Source organism: Neomonachus schauinslandi, chromosome 13 (genome assembly GCF_002201575.2).
Source record: "Neomonachus schauinslandi chromosome 13, ASM220157v2, whole genome shotgun sequence".
Lineage (NCBI taxonomy): Eukaryota > Metazoa > Chordata > Mammalia > Carnivora > Phocidae > Neomonachus > Neomonachus schauinslandi.
Genome location: NC_058415.1, coordinates 87,221,227 through 87,235,435, shown reverse-complemented (window position 1 = coordinate 87,235,435; position 14,209 = coordinate 87,221,227).

Genomic DNA, 14,209 nt, shown 5'->3' with positions numbered 1-14,209 from the left:
GGCGGGAAGGGGGTGGCGGCCTTCCCTGCCCGACATTCCGGATGGCGGGTCTCCGGGTCCACCCCATCCCCACCCTGGGACTCCCTCCTGGCCTCCTCCGGCCCCAGGAGGCAGGGGGGAGCTGGAAAGAGGTGGGGCTGGGGGGGCAAGACGAACCCCCGGGGGCAAGACGAACCCCCAGCCCCCGCATGCTCACGTAGATGACTGGGAGATGGGGTTCGGGTTGTGTTTGCAGTAAGGGAGCCCCGGACTCTTGGTTTCTGCCCTGGATCTGACCTCAGACAAAGCTTGCTGGGCGCCTCCTGATTTGGATGAGGTGGGATTCTTTCTTTCCAATTAAGGCAGCCGGCGCTTTATCTTATTTTCAGGACTTTCTCGAGGGACACTTTACCTGGCATCCAGTGCTCTAGTTTTGCTGTACAGCTTCACCAAGTCTTGCATTTGTGTGATCGCCACCCTGAACAAGATCTTGAACAGGCTCAGCGCTCCAGAAAGTTCCCTGGTGCCCCCTCCCAGGCATGCCCCCACCCCAGGTGGAACCCCTAGTCTGCCCTCCAACACCATAGACAGTTTGGCCTGGGAGCATGTGCTCCTGTGGGCCTGGCACCCCTTACTCAGCAGGATATTCTGGGGACCGTCCACTTCATTGCCAGCTGTCCTTTCTCATTGCTCAGTTTATTTCATTGTTTGTCCCTTCTGTCCCTGGCCATCCCAGTCGCTTCTGGTCCCAGAAGCTGCTCTGGATGCCTGTGTAGCTGGTGGAGAGGGAGGGACTTGATGGGACAATTGTTTATTCCTTGATTCCTGACTAGGAGCATACAGAGACACAGGGCTTTTGCACATGCTATTCCTGCTGCTGGGATGCTCTGCTCCCTGTCCTTGGTGCAGTGGGTTTTTAAAAAATTTTTTTAAAGATTTTATTTATTTATTTGAGAGAGAGAGAGCACAAGCTGGGTGAGAGGCAGAGGGAGAAGCAGACTCCCCACTGAGCAGGGAGCCCCAATGTGGGGCTTGATCTCAGGACTCCAGGATCATGCCCTAAGGTGAAGGCAGGTGCTTAACCAACTGAGCCACCCAGGTGTGCCTCTGTGGTGGGTTCTTTATGATCCTTCAGGTCTCCGCTTAAATGTCACCTTCGCAGAGAGGCCCTGGCCCACCACCCGGTCTACTAATGTCCCCCAGCCCTTCATTCCTTGGTTTCGTTGTCTTTGTGGGGCTCATTGCCGTTTGGAATCATCTTATCCCTGTACTTGCCCCAGAGGCCCCTATTGGAAGATTCCTGCTCTCTGAAGGCAGGCACTCTGCCTCGTGTATCCCAGTGCCCAGCATGGCTTGGAGCGGTTATCAGTCAAACATTTGTAGGTGCATCTGTAGGGTGGTGGAGACCCTGCTGGGCTCAGAACTGCAGGCTCCCCTGGGGAGGTTTCCTGCAACCGCAGGAGGCCTGCCAAGGAGGGGTAGGAGCCAACGAAGGGTGGGAGATGTGTGGGCCACATTTGTACCTTTCTTATCTTATTCTTTTTAGATTTTATTTATTTGACAGAGAGAGATAGCAAGAGCAGGAACACAAGCAGGGCGAGTGGGAGAGGGAGAAGCAGGCTTCCCGCCGAGCAGGGGGCCTGATGTGGGGCTCGATCCCAGGACCCTGGGATCATGACCTGAGCTGAAGGCAGGCGCTTAATGAGCCACCCAGGCGCTCCGTACCTTTCTTATCTTTTGGCTAATGGTTGCCAACAGCATTGTGCTTCTAGAAGAGGGGAGGGTGGGGCGGAGTCCGGCCTTGCCCCTCACTCCTGCCTCAGCCTGAGCTGCTCAGCATTCAACTGTTTTATAATCACAGGTCCAGGAGGAAAGTCTCCCTGCGAAAACGGGAGGTTTGGAAACCACTGCTGTAGGCGATGGGGAGCCATTGAGGGTGTGTGAGGAGGGGAGTGATATGGAGGTAGCCAGCAGTGGCAACTGAGCGTGGGTTGGTAGAAAGAAGGGCTGGACTTGACCAGCTTGCCATCAGCCTACCATGGACTGGGAAACTGCAGCCCCGGTCTGCAAGGTTGCTTTATGCCTGGGAGCAGTATGGGGAAAGACCCACAGGTCCTCGGGGCTGGGCAAGTTCAGCCAGTTGGGGTAACAGGTTGGGCTAACAGCGGGGAGCAGCAGACCCTGCTGTGAAATGGGGAGTACGCATCCCCATAAAAGACATTAGTGCTCGAAGCAAACACTTGGACATCGTGCCTTCCAACAGGATACGGGGACCCTGCTCCTGAGCTCTGCCCTGTTGGCCCATGGATGGAGGACCAGGGTGGGAAAGGCAGGTGCTCATGGTCAGTCATTCAGCTGGTTCGAGGTGAGGACAGGTGAGAAGCAGGTGTCCCCAGTCCAAGGTGGAGCTGGCTCGCCTCACACTTCCCTTCCCCAAATCTGGCCCTTCCAGCCCCAAAGCGCCAGGCTGGTACGGGGTTCACTCTCCATGTGTTCTTTACCTGCTGGCAGGCCACCCAAGGTGATGCCGAGGCAGGGCCACGGAGGGTGTGCACGGGTTCTGCCTGCATTCCTGCGTGGCTGGCCTGACTCTGCAGGAGGGGACAGGGAGAAGGGACTGGACAGCCCTGCCCCTGCCCCGCTGCCAGAAGCTCTGAGGGTACAGAAGTTCAGTGACATTGTTGGCTCCTTCAAGTGTTTACTGAGCCCTTAGTGTGATAACCAGGAGTAAATGACCAGGTGGGGACACCTGGTGGTCAGGATAGGCCCGGGCCTGCCTTGGGGGGCTCACAGCCTCGGGAAGCTACGGTCTGGGGCAGGCTGGACAGAGAACTGGTGAGCCGCACAGGACTGGATCCTCATGGCCCCAAAGAGGCTGCCGTGAGCCGAAGTTAATTCTCACCAGTGTTCTCCGGTGTAGCTTAAGCCTGGATCACCTTTCTATTCTAATGCAGAAGCTTCTCACCTTCACTGTGCAGCCATCATGCGGGGCAGGGGAGGGGTGGGGTTGGAAAGAGCTTGCTTAAAACAAGAGTCTCTGGCCCTGCATCCAGTGCGTTTTGTCTGGACAGTTTGTGGATGGGACCCCGTCATCTGCATTTTAATTACCACCCTGTCTCCGTGTCCCAGGGCTGCTATAACAAATGGCCAGAAGCTGGGTGGCTTAAAACAACAGAGGTGTATTTTCCCACTGCCCAGGCTGAGTCTCACGGGGTGAAAATCAAGGTGTTGGCAGGGCTGGGTCCTCCTAGAGGCTCCAGGGGAGAATCTCTTCCTTCTCACTTCCAGCTTCTGGTGGCTGCTGTCATTCCTTGGCTTGTGGCCACATAACTCTAGCCTCTACCTGTCTTCACTTCCCCTTCTCCTCTTCTGTGCAAATCCCCCTCTGCTTCCTCTCATAAGGACACCATGATTACATTCAGGGCCCGTCCAGACAAGCCAGGATAATCTTCCCATCGAGAGATCCTTAATTTAATCACATCTTCCATGTCCCTTTTGCCTTGTAAGGGAACATTCACAGGTTCCAGCCATTTCCATCTGGATGTCTTTAGGGGAGATTATTCAGCCCTCCCCCATCCCCTAGGGATTCCAATGTAGAGGGTCCTGAGATTCTCCTGAGAAACCCCCGGCTGAAGGTTTGTTTATTTAACTGATGGTTGCTGTCTCGTGATTCTCTTGGAGCTTACAGAAACGGGGCACCATTCAGCATTTATTTAACAAGCCCTCTTGGAGCTCCCACTCCATGCCCAGCCCTGTGCTGGATGCCATGGACATTCAGGTGAGGTGGACCCAGCCCCTCGTGCTCTGAGTCTGGTAGAGAGAGAGAGATCTGGCCCCTGCCCCCCCCCCAAACAAAACCACCCCAACCTCCCTAGTGTGTGACAGCACTCTTTTGGAGCTACCCCAGCTCAAGGGTGGGCCTTGTTTTCTGCAAGCCAGCTCCTCACCAGAACCTTAGTTCAGGAGTTCTGTTCTAAGCCGACCAGTGCCCAGCATCTCCTGAGACCTGGGCTAGCGCATTCTGAAGGGAGGGACTTTGCAAAAATGGCAAAAATGCAAAAAAAGTGGGGTGCCCCGTCTCCTTCTTGTTGGACCTGAGCAGGTAGCCTCCACTCTTCCCCGAGGATTAAGCTTTTGCTGCAGAAGGGACAGCACCCCCAGACCCTGGGCCGCCCGTTATGTTTTGTCCCGGTGTCCTTACCGCTCATGCCGGCCTGAGTCAGGATGCCGGCTACTTGCAGCCAGAAGCATCCTCACCCATATCGTGTGTGGAAATGCCGACCAGTGGTCTGGCTGGCCTGCCCTATGTGACCTTGAGACTGCTCTGATCCTGGCCACCCTCTCCTCCTCGTCAGCTCCCACCTGCCTATTTGCCATTTCCCCAATGCCCCTTCCCCTGCCACTCCCTTTGCTGGGAGCCCTCCAATTCTTTGTTCTACAAAGTTCTGCTCAGTGGTGCCTCCTCCATCCCATCTTTTCAACCTCCCAGGCTAGAAAAACCAACAGAGCTGAGCCCTCTGGCTGCGGCCAGGAACTGCGCAAGGCCTTTACAACGTGCTGATATCATTCCCATTCTACAGCCAAGAGACCTGAGGTCGGCCTGACTCCAGGCCCACACCAGAAACCAACCACCGACCTTGGCTTTCCCCTTTTTCCCAAGCTCAGCATTTGGCTCCCCATCCTTGGGCAGCCTTTATCCCTCATCCGTCCTGCACCCCAGCCCAGGAGCACAATGGGGGCTGAGGAAATTCTGCGGGGGACAGGTGCTCAGTGAGCAGGATCTCCTTGCCACCTCTCCAAGGGGCAACTTGCAGACAGCACCCCCCCACCCCCACGGCTGCATGCTGACAGACAGACAGATACCAGGTGCTGGGGAAAGCGAGCCAGGATGGGGGCATCGGCCAGTGTTGCCACAGACCCTTTAGCAGAAGACTGAGGCAACCCCTCACTGCCATTCCTGTGTATGCCCTGCAGCAATGAACAAATCCAGTCTAATTTTTGCCAAGTTATAAAAACCACTTCTCTAGCAACACTTCATTTAATCCGGCGACAGCTAAGATCAAATTGAGTGCTTTCTGGGTTTGGAGCCCTCTGCTAAACACTGTATGTACTTGACCTCACTGGACTGCAACCTCGTAAGAGGCATGCTTTTATAATCCTCCTTACACAGAGGGGGAAACTGAGGCTCAGAGAGGGTGGGTGAATCACCCAAGGTCACCCTGCTTGGAAGAGAGCACAGGGTAGGATTAACTCAGGCCTGGTCCAGATAGAGCATTTCCACTGCACACTTCCAGGGCGTGGGGCGGGGGTGCGGCGGGCAGGAGGGGACAGGGGAAAGTGCATGTGGGGGAAGGCCTGGGTTCCAAAGCCTGCTCCGCCCAGTCCTAGTGAGATGACCCCAAGCAAGAAGGAATTTTACTTTTCTAAGCCTCGGTTTCCTAGTCTGTAAAATGGGCACACAATAGTTGTGAGAATGGCAAAACATTTTCATGGACTGTTCCTCTGTCTGGGCAGTTCCTCTCTGGCTTTTCAGGGGACAGGCTCCTTCTCTGACCCTTTACTTCTCAGCTTGAATGCCCTCTCCTCAGAGATGCCCTCCCTGACTTATCCCCACCCAAAGGAGCTAGCACCCCACCTCCCGCCCTGCCCATTGGTTGTTGTCTCTCTCATTCATTGCCTTGCTTATTTCATCCCCAGCCCTTGTCACAGGCTATGACATTCATTAATTCATTTGTCTGTCTGTTGTCTCTTTTCTCCCGCAGACTGAGCTCCACGAGGGCAACAGTGCTCCCTGGGGGTCTATCCCCAGCATCTGGCAGGGTGCCTGGCAAGAGGAGGGGCTCAAAACACACCTGTTGCAGGGGCAAAGAAATCATGAAAGATAATGCGTGCACAATGCTCAGCACGGGGCCCACTGCCCAGCAATCGCTCTGGAAGTGCTAACCAATGTTCTTACTACAAAACAAACACAGACACATTTCCAGCTTGTTTACAATAACACAGTGAACCTCGGGTCGGGTCAGGCACTGAGCGCCACTGCCCTGGAGAGAGCACAGGGTAGGCCAGAGTCGGGGAGCACCCCTCTCCCCCAGGTATGCCTTGAGCACTGTTTATTGCGGTTGTGGGAACAGAATGGGGAAGGGCCTTGCTGTTGTGGCATGTGCTGGGAGTGGGGAGGCCCGGGTGCAGACTTAGTAGGTGCCGGGGGCCCTGTGAAGTCCTCAGAGATACCCTTGTCCCAGCCCAGATCGGGCTCACCTGTCCTTCCTGCCGCAGCTCTCCCCAGTTCCTTCCCAGCCCCAAAGTGCCCATAAGGACATTTATTTATAGTTTGTCCAACGTGAGGATCATCTTCGAGTTCATGGCTGGCTGCATCTCTAGGACTTAGCATGCACTTGGCGCATAGTAGGTCTCAACAAATATTTGTTTAATAGATTAATGAGATGCGTGGGAAGCATCTCTCGAGTTGTGATTTTTAATCTTTCTGACTCCCCGACTTCTTTGAAAAACTGGGTCCCTCCCCCAGCAAAGCACCCAAAGTGGAACGTCTCATTTGAGGGATTTCTCGGACCCCTCGACCCCAAGGTCACCCATAAAGCTCAGCCTAACATCTCTCTGTCTGGGGGAGGGGAGGTCCCTGAGATCCCAGGGAGCCGGTGGGGAAGACTACCAAGAGGCACCCTGGGGCTCACACAGGACAGGCTGGCGAGGACTGGTGTGAATGGACCTCTTTTCTTGTACCTTCTGCTCTCCAGAAGGAAAGGAAGCGAGTCTGAGGCGATCTGGCGGGAGGGGGAGAGCGCGGGGCACCCAGGCCCGGGAGGAGAGGTAAAAGGGGAGAAGATGCGAGAACCGGAGAAGAGAAGGGGGCGTGATGGAGAGGCTCCGGCCCGCGGAGGGACGCGCGGGCGAGCTGGGCGGGGACAAAGAGCGAGCGCGCAGCGAGCGGGCGCAGAGGCGCCGGGAGGGAGAGGGGCCGAGGCCGGCCGGCCGCCCGGGCCGTCTGATTTCTGTCAGGCCGCCGCTGATTAACGGGCCGCCTTCCAGCTCGGAGCGCGCCGCCCCGCGTTCCTGGCAACGGCGCGCGCGGCTTCCTGGCGGAGGCGGGGCCTGCGGAAAGGTTACATTTGCACAAAGTGCCGCGGCGCCGGCGGCCCGGAGGGGCTGCGGGGCCGGGAGCGCGGCGCGGGGAGCGGGGAGCGGGGAGCGCGGCGCGGGGCGGCTGGCGAGCCGGGCCGGGGGAGAGAAAAGGCTGCGGCGCTCGGCGGTGCCTGGGTAATGGAAAAATTCCTCTGGGGGCCAGGCAGAAAAATATCAGGTTACACGCCCGCCGCACACGCGGCCCCTCCGAGGGGAGCCTCCTGCCGTGGTCCGCCGCTGGGCAGCCGGGCCGAGGGGCGCCCCTGGTCCGCGCGCCCCAGCCGGTGCGCCCCAGCCTGCGTGCGCCCCAGCCTGCGTGCTCCAGTCCCTGCGCCCCAGCCCCTGCGCCCCAGTCCCTGAGCCCCAGCCCGTGCACCCCAGTCCCTGCGCCCCAGCCCGTGCACCCCAGTCCCTGCGCCCCAGCCCGTGCACCTCAGTCCCTGCACCCCAGTCCCTGCGCCCCAGCCTGCGTGCTCCAGCCCCTGCACCCCAGCCCGTGAGCCACACCACGAGCAGCTCTGATCCTCGCGCCCCAGCCTGTGCTCTTTGGGTCCTCGCCTCGCTTTCGCAGCTCCCCTTCTGGTGAAAGGGCCCCGTTTCCTCAAATCTTAGTGGCCGGGCCTCCCCTCTGACTGTCCCCCTCTCCCCACGAAGGCCCGGTGTATGGCTGGCACCGGATCCTGCCGTCAGGGCTGGCCGGATAGGTCGCATTCGCTCTGACTGGGAAGGCGGGCTGCCGCTGGCATCTGTCCCCGCCTTCCCTCGTGCCTGGCCGCTTCTGTCCAGCACTCTCGAAGGACTGGGCTGTTGCCGCCAGCATTACATGGTTTAAACAGTGTCCCTCCCCCCCCCCCCCCGCCCCTGCATTGCGTCATTCCCCTGCTCCCAGACCATCTGCGGCTCCCTATTACCGCCTCTGCATTGTAGTTTACACCCTTGGGTCTTGCCCAGCACCCGGGGTGGGGTGTGATGTCAAAACTCGCCAGCACCTGCCGTCTCCCCTGTCTGGTTGGGGCTGGGAGTTGAAGGGCTTCTGACGGACACCCATCTACTCTGTGAGTTTTTCTCTCCCTCTCTCCTTCTGTCTCGGACTGAACTGGTTCTGTCAGGAGACCCCGTATTCAGGCTGGGCCTTGCACCGGAAGCGGCCCCTGCCCTCAGGGAGCTCAGACCCCGGCAGGCAGAGTGGAGACCGCCCAGGGAGGAGGTTAAGAGCTGAACCGTGTAGTCCGGTAGATCTGAGTTTAAATTCTGCTCGTCCATATCCTGGCTGTGTGTGTCCTTGAGCAAATGACTCTCTGAACCTCAGTTTGCCCAACCATGTCAAGCTGGGATGGAATAACAGCAAGGGCCACTCACGGGGCTTGGCTGGCGGATTTAAAGAGACAGCCTCAGCAGCTCTTGGCACGCTCCACAGCGGCACTTGCTCGGCGAAATATTTTATTACTATTAGGGCTATAAAGAAGGCCGCAAATAATCGGGGCCAGGATCCTGCATGGCGAGAATCTCAACAGAAGAAGCCTAAGCAAAGGGCTCAGAAGGCAGGATGTTTAGGGTGGGGCTGCTGGGTGGATCCTGGCACTCCAGATGCCAACACATCTAAAGATCCCAAGCCTGTCTTCCCTAAGGCATGCCCACACTCGGATCCACCAAGGTGAAGTTCTCCTTTAATTGGGCCTGGGGAAGCCTGATTCCTTGACTGGGGCGGGGGCGGGGTGCTGTAACCCTGGAGGGCACCACCCTCCACCTGGCTGGGACAGCTTTTCTCTGAATTATCACAGCAGCAGGTGGGACCTGGCTTCTGTGAGCCCAGAAGGGACAGATCAGGGGAAGGGAGGGAGGGAGGTCCCCTCCAGAGATTAATCATGCCCTCGAAGAAGCTTTGAGCCCATGGGGTCCGGGGCGTCTCAGAAAATGATCCAAGGGCAAATGGGGAAGAGAGAAGGGGGTCAAGAACATCCCGAGCTCACTGTTGCCTTGGTGTCACTTCTGGGGCCCCGGGAACTGGTTTGCCATCCACAGGGGTGCTGGCTCTGCTTCTGAGCTGGCGCCTTGCTCCAGGCCAGTGTGGTGGCCTTGACACCCCCCCCCCCCCGGCCCCCAGCTCTCGGCCAACCACAAAGTGAGGGTTGGCACTGAGTGATCACTTAGCACCTGCCATGAGGTGGCAGGTACGGTCTCCCAGCAATCCTAGGAAGTGAGTATCTGTTCCGTTATTTCTTATAGATGAGGAGGCTGAAGGTCAGAGATCTTAGCTGCTTGTCAGGTCCTCCGTCATGGGTGAAGCTGGAACCTGAAGCCAGCCTTGCCAGATACCAAGGTCTGAACTCAGTTTTAGCTAAGTGCCCTGAGCCACTTCCACTGGTGGACCCAAGAAATCAGCAGCAAGGGGTGAAAAAGCCCAGTCTAGCTGTCAGGCTGCCTCTGGCAATGTACCCATTTTATAGATGAGCCCGCAGGCGCTCTGCTTTGGAGACTTGCCCAAGGCCCTCTTGCTAAGGAGTGGAGTCCATAGGAAGAGGAAATCTTAGCCTATGGGAGCTGGAAGGGGTCTTGGAGCTCTTCTAATCCAAAGCTCATTTTCCAGACAGGGAACTGTGGCCCAAAGAGGACCCAGGCCTGCCCACCCACTGAAGCATCATCTTGGGCTATGTGCCTCTCCCCAGGGAAGCTATGATTCTGAACCTGTGAGTTCCATGGAGCATTCGAGAGGAAATGAAAGGTGGACTGGGTAGAACAATGAAATAAAAGGGACCAGGCTCTCCTCCAGAGGCCCAAGCGAGAACTCCCTTGACTCTTTGGCCAAAATTTTCTGCTGGAATTCTCCAGGGGAGGGAGGAGGAAGGGTGTGGGGGAGGGGAAGAATGCAGCCTGAGTGAGCCAAGGTCACAGCCTTTCTTCTGGGTCTTCCCAAGTCCCAGAGCTGATTTGCCCTCCCTGGCCCGGTGGAGGGTATAGTGGGGGCAGGGCAGAGGAATGGAGGGGTTCTGGGGCCCTTGGGAGTGAGGGCTTCCATTGGTGTCCCCGCTCATTAGGAGTCCCTTGAAAACCGGGAGAGAAGAATCTTCCCACACCCTTTCTCCCTCCGTTTACTCACCCCGCTCCCTCCCCTCCAGCAATCTAGAGGTGCTTGGCAGAAGCCCCTGCAGCCACACACAACTCCTCACTTTTACACCTGAAAAATGTGGGTGCTGCTCACCTCTCTAGGTCCTTGGGTCCAGAAGCTGGGAGGCCAACAGTCTGTGATGCTAACAGTGAGCGACCGGGAACCTAATGTTCTGATTAAGTGAGTCTAACATCCTGTCCGCATTCACTTTACCAAGATTTATTAGGCTCCTGGTTGGTGCAGGCAGCCCTGTGCGGGGACCAGGGTGAGGCCGGGAGTAAGGGAGACCCATGCCGGCCCTCATGGAGCTCCAAGTGCAAGTTTCACATCTCAGCCCGAAGAGTCAAAAAGAGTCTCCGAGCACCTTATTCACACCAGAGTGGTTCTACGAGAACTGTGATTTTTCTGGAAGGAGGAAGGAGGAAAGAAGGTGTGTGGAGAGAGGCGGGGTCACACCAGGGCACTAATTTTCATGTACACTTTGAGCGAATTTAATCTTCTTGGATCTATCACACCTATGAATACAAATGTCTTCAAATACCACTGCTAACAGAATAATAGCACTTGTCACTTTCAGCAGGCCCGTTCACCCAAGCATCTCCAATGCTCTGTGAACATTAATTAATTAAGCCCCAATTAAATAATTATCATTGACTGAAAATGTATTTATTGCACTCATGCAACTGGCTACTGGTTTACTGATGTGACTTAACCCCTGCTGTCACTGCGCTTGAAATATATAACCTGAGGGCATTAGAAGTCGGGTTCTTCTCTGGCTGTGTGCATGGAGCAGCTGGGGAGACTGTCTGCTGGGTACATCAATTCTAAGCACTCTGAATGGGCCCTCAGGTCTTGTCCATTCTCTGCCCTTCTACTTCCTTCCATGCTGGGAGCTTACTGAGACAGATCACACATGCCAGACTCTTCCAGAAGAAAGGTTCTAGGTCAGCAGTAGCCTGGTTACCATTCCCACCATGTAAGTCTTACCCTTCTCCTTTCTCATTTTTTTTGGGGGGAGGGGAGGGGCAGAGGGAGAGGGAGAGAGAATCCCAACCAGGCTCCATGCCCAGCGCAGAGCCCAATGTGGGGCTAGATCCCAAGTCCCTGAGATCATGACCTCAGGGTCGGACGCTCAACCGACTAAGCCACCTAGGTGCCCCTTCTCCTTTCTCATATGAAGAGTGAGCCCTTGAGGTCCCTTTAAACTCCAAATTCAGTAATCCCCTGGAGTCTCCTGTCCAGTGGTTTAGGGATCCTTCTCTTCTCTGCCTTCTACTAGAGGACCTTTCCCCCTGGAAGAAGCGCTGCTTGGCCAAGTTCTGTGTTGACATCGGGCTGGGGTGGGGGATGAAGGAGATGTACCATATAGTGAGCAAGGGCCTGCTGTGTGTCAGGCAGGAGCTGAGCCATCAGCGAACTGAAATTTCTCATTCGCGTTTCCCCCAGGGAACTAGGGGACTGGATGTTGGGTGGTCTGCGATTCTCTGGCCATCCCAGTGCAGACCAGCAGGCAGGAGCAGAAGCCCCCACTCCAGGACTGGAATGATGTGGTGCAAAGAAAGGACCGACTGGTAGTAAGGGGCCCTCTTGAGGCACTTGAGGAGATAGAAGGGAAGTTTGTTTTTCACAGTGGCCACGGATGTGGAATTTGGACAAGTGCATATTACAGGGGAGTCCTGGGACTGGGTGAGACATGGTGCCACTCCTGCGGGATTTCCCGAGGCTTCTGTGTCTTGAAATTTACCGCGACATGGGGCACCTCCATTTGGGTTCCACAAATGAAGAAACCCCACTGAATTTGCTTAGGAAAAAAGGAGAACTATGAGCTCGCATGAGAAACCAAACAGTGACAAGGGCAGGAGTGGAGACCTCATTAAGGACTGGGACACGGGAGTCAAATTCTTCCAGATCTCTAGCTATTCTTGCCCTATTGCTTCTGCCTGTGAGGAACGGCTCACACTGCGCAGGGGGCTTGGGGGGAGGTTGAGAGGTGGCGAGGGGTGCTTTTTCAAACAAGGATTTATTTTCTTTCATGGCCATTGATTTATTTAGTTTTTTTTTGAGTAAACTTTGATCACCTGTATTTTTCTAGAAATTCTCTATTTCATATATTTTCATATATAGTAATATAAAGTCGCTCATGGTATTCTCTTATGAGTCTTAAAACTTCCATTATATCTGTAGTTCTACCTTCCTTTCATTCTTTTTTTTAAAATTTTTTATTGTTATGTTAATCACCATACATTACATCATTAGTTTTTGATGTAGCGTTCCATGATTCATTGTTTGTGCGTAACACCCAGTGCTCCATGCAGAACGTGCCCTCTTTAATACCCATCACCAGGCTAAGCCATTCTCCCACCCCCCTCCCCTCTAGAACCCTCAGTTTGTTTTTCAGAGTCCATCGTCTCTCATGGTTCGTCTCCCCCTCCGATCTCCCCCCTTCATTCTTCCCCTCCTGCTATCTTCTTCTTCTTTTTTTTTCCTTAACATATAATGTATTATTTGTTTCAGAGGTACAGATCTGTGATTCAACAGTCTTGCACAATTCACAGCGCTCACCATAGCACATACCCTCCCCAGTGTCTATCACCCAGGCACCCCATCTTCCTTTCATTCTTAATATTAGATATTTGTGCCTTTATTCTTCTTTTCCTTGATTAATCTTGCTAGATGGTTGTCTATTTTATTGTCTTTTCAAAGAAAGGCTTTTGTTGATCATTTCTGTGATTGTTGATGTCCTTTTCATTTATGCTCTTATCTTTACTGTTTACTTCCTTCCAGTTTTTTTTAAGCTTCTTTAGTTAGTTGAAAGTTTTACTCATGTATGTTTAAGTCATTCCTGTTTTAGAGTAAATGCACTTAAGACTATATATTTCTCTATAAATGTCAGTTTAGTTCCAATCTACAAATTTAATTTTGCATTTATCTTTTTAAGTTCAGTACCAAATATTTCATAATTCCCATTGTGATTTCTGTTGATGTCTTTGAGGGGGGCTCAGTAAATAACTTCTCTTTTTCTCTCCCAGATTCTGAACTGAGAGACAAGATAAGGGTGGGGGGCAGGGGAGAATCATCTCTCTCTCTCTCTCTCTCTCTTTTTTAAACTGTTAAAGATGGGGCTCCTGGCTGGCTCAGTCACTAGAGCAGATGACTCTTGGTTTCAGGGTCTTGAGTTCAAGCCCCACGTTGGGCATGGAGCCTACTAAAAAACAAAGCAAACAAAAACCTGTTAAAGTTGGAGGGGCGTGCATGGGTGGCTCAGTGTTAAGCGTCTGCCTTCGGCTCAGGTCATGATCCCAGGGCCCTGGGATAGAGCCCCGCATCGGGCTCCCTGCTCTGCAGGAAGCCTGCTTCTCCCTCTCCCACTCCCCCTGCTTGTGTTCCCTCTCTCGCTGTGTCTCTGTCAAATAAATAAATACAATCTTAAAAAAAAAAAAAAAAGATAACGTTGGAGGATGAGGGTAGGTGTGACAGCTAAATGGGTGGCCTAATACTGAAAATGGGGATTTGGCAGCCTTAACACCTAGTCACTGTGATGCTGTGGGTGGTGGCGGGGAGCAGAGAAGGACCACTGTGGGCAAGCCGCTCCATTCGGAGAGGGGAAGTTGGTCAGTGGGGCACGCCCACTTTATCTTCCCCACACTGACCAATCAGCTGCCACTTCCTCCTCCAGGCAGAGAGGCTCCGAGTGTTACACTAATTCAGCTCCCTCCACATAGAAGGAAAGTTCAGGACAGGAAAGAAACGTTCCTGCAACCGTTTCCTGATGAACCCATGAGATCGTTGGGAGCGTGCTTTTTAGTTTTCAAAGATACAGATGTGGTTGTTTTATATCTGCCTATCTTGTTGTTGCTGACTTCTAATTTTGCTGCATTGTGGATAGAGAATGTGGTCTGCTTTACATCCGCTCCCAAATTCGTTTACACTTTCATTATGACCCAACACAAGTCTGTTTTTACAAATGTGCACACTGGGCCTGAC